The 6,073-nt window shown below is 38.6% G+C and overlaps 1 long non-coding RNA gene across 1 annotated transcript in view; it reads left to right on the top strand.

Moving 5' to 3' along the window:
- The first annotated feature begins 286 nt into the window (after nt 1–286).
- The window catches only part of LOC131826642 (uncharacterized), a 62,121-nt gene continuing 56,334 nt past the window's right edge, over nt 287–6,073 (top strand). The window contains exon 1 of the long non-coding RNA XR_009351687.1: nt 287–600. This is a non-coding gene — a long non-coding RNA (uncharacterized LOC131826642). The remainder of the gene's footprint in view (nt 601–6,073) is intronic.

Below are 6,073 nucleotides of genomic sequence, written 5' to 3'. Positions count from 1 at the left end.
CCTGCCCATTAATTCCCCACAGTGTTGTGCATATTAAATCATTTTTAGGTGTTTCCTACCATTCTCCAAGTCACTCCCAGAACATCAGTGCTCTAGTTCTTGCCCTTTCTTAGTAGGAGCCAGGTCGTCTAGGAGGGGACTCAGACAGACTAAACTATAGATGGAGGAATTCTGTGTAATAAGGAAATGTGTGTGGAATGTAAAAGAGGGTAAGAAAGGAGTACATGTAGGAGGTATATCGTTTGTAAAGGATTATGAAAATTATGTAGGAGAGATAACATGGGTATATTCATGGAAAAGTGCTGAAGAGCAAAGCAGTTGTACTCTGTGCCTAGAAGCCATAACTGGAAGGTCCATGGTTCAAAGTTGCCATGTCTGTGACTTGAGGCTTCACTGTAGAAAGAGAGAGAGAATGGATCTGAATTCCTTACACTCCATTTGCGGAAGGATGATCATGCTGTCCCATTTCCCCTAGGACAGGGGAAAGCTCTTGAAATTAAAGATGAGGAACCCATTTCCCGAAGGTGCCTTCAGCTGCCACCGATGATCAGACCCAAGTACATAATGTATTGGCCCAATGGACTGGCTGTGTTTGCTAAGGTGAGTCTGTGAGGTTTTGGAAAGCTAAAGTTTTCCTCAAAAGAAAGCAAAAGCCTTGTGTTATTTTTTTCCTAAGCGGATTCTCTTTATTAAACTATTAGATGCTTATTTATCAAAATATTAGACCCCGTTTTTGGTTGATTGTTCCTGAGCAATGGTAAATGTGATTCCCATGTGGAAGAGCACTCCTCACTGTCCGTATGATACCACATCAGCCTTTCAGAGGAAACCATACCCCAGGAGTTGAAGATATGCACCCTCTTCCATATTTTGTAAATCCACACCAGGAAAAAAACATCGAAGCAGTGTACAAATATTATGTACATGTTGTGTAAGATGATCAGCACAAATCTGCCTGTCAAGAGTCTATTGACAACAATCAAATGTCTAACTGTAAGGTCTTTATTAAACGAATTTGGCTCACCCTCCTGCTAAACTACTATTTTGCTATTAAATACTATTTTTTAGAAATGCATTAATTGACATGGGGGAGTATTAGTAAATGATTGACAGTCAAAACAAGCAAATTACAAAAGAATAAAGACTCAGTTTGTACTATCTTCTATTTATCCTCCCCACTCTGGAAGACCACAGGTCACAATAGTGGTCTTTGGGTGGTAAGATTATGGGTAAGTTTTAGTTACTCAGTGGGGTCATTTGTATTTTATCATTTTTATACAATAAACCTGTATTGCACCCCCACATCCTCTACCCACACATCCTGGAAAATGCCAGAGGGTGGCAACTTCACAATTCTATTTGTAAAGGGGGTTGCTTCTCCGGCACATAACCAGCATCATACCTTCCTGCCCCCCATATTGGGAAGAGTAGTATGGCATTCTGGGTCTTTAAAAAAAAAAAAAAAGAGTTCTAATTTCTTCTTAGAAAAGACCAATGAGATACAATTCTACAAGGCAGCAAATGCTGCTGGGAACGAAGTGGAGATGGTTCAGCAATGACGAATCTTCTGGTTTGGTCACAGAAAAGGAAAGTGTTGCCAGTTCCCGCTGTCGGGATGCCTTTTGTGTTCTGCATCTTTTTTTTAGCTCAGGGATTATCAGGGCAGGGTTTCCAGGCCAGAGCATTCAATACGGCTTGCCCACCCAGATTCAGAGCTCAGTGTGCTTACTACCAGCTTTTAAAAACTTTGCTAGATGCGAATTTCGCTCTTGCCAACAAAATCTTTCCATATGGATGACTTGTTTGTTCAGAGAGCCAGCAGACAATGCTGTGGTGACATTAGTGCACCACAAAGGCATTCACTCAGAGTTAATTTCAGCAGAGGATAATCTTACAGTTGCTTTGTTAATAAAATGTCCAAATCGTCTTTTTCCACATTGACACTTTACATACTTGGCTTGCACAGCCTATAGGCGTCATGGAGACTGACAAAACCAGATGATCTAATTACCAGGTATGCTGTCAATAATGAAGTCCTAAGGTCAGAGCTCAGTATCTCTTAGTTCGTCTATCTGTTCATTTTTAAGATCTAAATAAAATACTAAAACTGAGTTTTCAAAATGTTATACCACAGAGTGAAACGTGTAGGCTTTTAAAATTAGTTTTTGAAGTTACTTCTGAAACAAATATTGGGCTGAGCAGGTGTTTGGTCTCTAAGTCCGTTTTTCCAGAGGCTTCCACTAACAAGGTCCTGAAGGGAATTATAACAAATCTAAAAACATCAGGTCACAGATTGAGAAAGCCATTTAAAAATTGAAACTATGCAGAGACAAGAGTTAGGTTCTTTACTCAATCAAGTTAAAAGTGTGCAAGAAAAGATGACTATCTTCATCCCAATAAACTAGAAAATGATTGAAGAGATTTTTTTTTTTTTATACCCTGGTTAATTATTTAAACTTGAGACATCTTTCTTTTTCTTTTTTTTCTCTCCTAGAAATCTCATTTCTAAAAGACAATATTCACCAACGTTGCTGAACCATTTCTACTTCTACCCTCCACTCCCCCCCACCCCGCCCCAGCATTTGCTGCCTTGTAGAATTATATCTTGCTGGTCTTCTCTAAGAAGTTGAGGACTCTTTTTTTTTTTTAAAGGAGGCCCAGAGTGTGTTATGCTATTCTTCTGAATATGTGGAGGCAGGGAGGTATGATGTGGTGTGCAGGAGAATCATCCCCCTTTGTGAACAGAATTGTTATGGAGTATGGGCTCTGCCTCTGGTTCTTTAATATTGGGTGCCTTGGGATACTCTTAAATCACTGTTGTCTCAGAAAAGTCTCAAAAAAAAAATCACCAATTTGTACATAAGGAAAAGGTCCAGGGTGCCTGGGTGGCTCAGTCAGGTAAGTGTCTGCCTTCAGCTCAGGTCATGATCCTGGGGTTCCAGGATTGAGCCCTACAATGGGCTCCCTGCACAGTGGGGTGTCTGCTTCTCCTCTCTCTGCCCCTCCCCCATGCTCTTGCTCTTTTAAATAAATAAATGGAATAAGAAAGAAAGAAAGAAAGAAAGAAAGAAGGAAAGAAAGAAAGAAAGGAAAAAAGTCCAGAGGGCTGCTTTAATCTGCCAGCCAGTTGGATTTTCCTCTTCTCGTCTTGTCTAATTACAATCCATCCCTTTCTTGCTGGTCATATGACTTTAAGTGGACTTGTCCCATAGAAAAGTTTGGGAATTTGGAAATTTTGGAAATTAAAAAAGAAAAGCAGTGTATTGTCTAAGTAAGCCTTGCTAGTGTGATATTAGAATTCTGGCAGACATTTTCTGTATGTTTCCATAAATCTGCTTTTCTTTTTCCCTCAAGAACAACAACATTTCACTCAGAACAGAAACAAAACACACTTGCCTTATTGACAAATGAATTGTCTGTTATCAATAAACAAATACTCATCAAGGACCTACTACATGGCAAGCAGTTGGAATGTGGCAGTGAAATGATAAGGAGCCTGACCTCATGGGAATCTCCGACATTAATCAGTAATTGTAAGCGTCATGTGTGCTGGGAAGAAGGGCAATATGGGAGCTCTATTACGTTCTCTCTGTTCTTTTAATACCTTCCCTTAAAAATAAATGCCGTCACTTGATCCTCTGTGATCCAGGACCTACGCTGAATACATGCAACAAATGAACTCTTAAACAGTAGAACAGTGACTATATAAACAGTATAAAGTGTGCTCAGCCAATAGAAAAGCAACGGCCTGAGGTATGAAGAATACATTCCATTTCAGGCACTGTGATTTCAGGGGTGGGGGGAGCAGAGGGGATCTCTGACCCTTCTATCTACCCTTCTTTCTTTTCTTTTTTTTTTAAAGATTTTATTTATTTATTTATTTATTTTTAATAATATTATTTTTATTATAATAATAATTTTATAACATTATAATAATGATTATTTATTATTTAGTCATTACTTATTTATTTATTTGACTCACAAGTAGGCAGAGAGGCAGGCGGTGGGGTCGGGGGTGGGAAGCAGGCTCCCTGCTCAGCAGAGAGCCAGATGCTGGACTCCATCTGAGGACCCTGGGATCACGACCTGCAGAGGCTTTAACCCACTGAGCCACCCAGGCGCCCCTACACTTCTAATTCTAGCATACATCCTCAACTTTTCTGTTGGTAAATTATCACTCTATTTCAGTACGAATCAATGGCATTTCTAGTATGACGTCACCATCTCGACCAAATCGACCTCTGTGTACGTTCTTGCATCAATAAGGCGAGTGGCCTATCATCTTCTATGTATGATTCCTCCACTACCACTGCCTGTATTTCTTGTACGTTTTTCCAACTATCTTGTCTAGTTCAACCTGTGAGGGCAAAAACAGCATTGTACAAACTCCCGGGGGAAATGAACTTAAACCTCTCTCATTTCTGGCCATGTTAACAGGTACATATTATAAAACCGGTGCCTGACTATTTTGTTTTCTTATGAGATTATACAACCCTTGAGGGGAGAGGATGTCTCATGAAAAGTTTATAAACTCAGTACTATAAGACACCATGGGAACCCCCTCAAATGCTATGAAGTCACTTAGTAATACATGTCTATGATGCCAGGATAATTCTAATTTCATTCTTGAAAGGAGCATTAAAGCCATTGTCTCAGCTCCAAAAACAACCTGCCAGAAATGATTTTATTTCTTTTTTTCACCAGGAAAAACTCATGTACTTCCTGTAACCATAGAATAAAGACCATAGTGCTCATAAAATACTTTAATATCTGAGGTCATTTAGGTGCATGTTGTATTTTTAAGGACTAGTGACTTCTATTTGAGCTCATTGCTTTCAGTCATATTTAGCAATAAAATAGTTGATCTTTTTTGATTTATTGCCTGCCAAAAGTCTATTGCTTTTTTGTTTAGATTCATAATACTTTTTTCCTTGAAATCTTTTTAGGGCATTATGACAATTTAAGAAAAAGTAAATAAAATTTAGCATTAAAAAAAAAAAAAAAGTACTATAGGGGTGTGTGTGTGGCTCAGTCAGTTCAGAGTCTGCCTTTGTGTCATGATCCTGGGTCCCTTCCCCTGCTCATGCTCTCTCCCCCTTGTTGTCTCTCTCAAATAACTAAATAACACCTTAAAAAAGAAAAAAAAAGAATACTGTGTTTACCCACAGGTACTTTTCCCCCTAAAGTCCTTGAAGCCTCAACTCTTTCAAATGTGAAGGGAGGATAATAACTGTATGTGATTCATAGGGTTGTTGTGATGAATGAGAGGGTGTCGACTGTAACTTAAAGAGGTGTTCTTGAATTTCATTTAGGGATTTATTTAGTAAATACTGCTTCACGTGTAGCCACAGTTCTAAACTTTGTAAATATGACCTTATTTATTACTTTTAATCCTTCAACCCTAGTGACAACTGTATGAGGGGGGCACTCTTATGATTTCTATTTTATGGATGAGGAAACCGAGGGCTGAGAGGTTAAGGGAACTAATCTGGGTTAAAAGACAGTATCAGAGCCAGGATTGCAAATCTGGGCAATTAAGCTAGATAAATCCATGCTCTTAAACAATGAGGGCCTGTTTTATTTATGTATTAATTCAGCCAATTTACTTAACTCTGACTATGTGTGAGGAATTGTCCTAGGCACATGGGCTACAAAGCTGAAGAAATCTCTGCCCTTGAGATCATCGGTTAGTGGTTAACAAAAAAATTGTGAACAGATAATGACAATACAATGTTGTACCTCCATAAGAGACATAAGTTCAGTAGCTGTGGGAGCCTCTGGCTCATTATTAACGCTTGGAGGACTTGGGAGGAGGTACAAATGAAGGTCCACATCCCATATGTTCAAATATCTAAACATTATAAATCAAATGTCACAAAGATATTCTTATAATGACAAAATTGAAAGTATGTGCATTTTTTATTACTAAGGGCTGGTACGATATCAAAGACAACTGAATTTAAATATTCATGGACATGTCAGTGTATCCCATTGAAGGGCTAGCAAGGTTTGGGTAAGTAATAAAATAACAATAAGCATAATTCATAAATAAAATTCATTTACCCATAAATAT

The sequence above is a fragment of the Mustela lutreola genome, chromosome 3, assembly GCF_030435805.1.
Source record: "Mustela lutreola isolate mMusLut2 chromosome 3, mMusLut2.pri, whole genome shotgun sequence".
NCBI lineage: Eukaryota > Metazoa > Chordata > Mammalia > Carnivora > Mustelidae > Mustela > Mustela lutreola.
The sequence above is the reverse complement of the archived record's forward strand: the minus strand, read 5'-3'. Positions and strand labels throughout refer to the sequence as shown.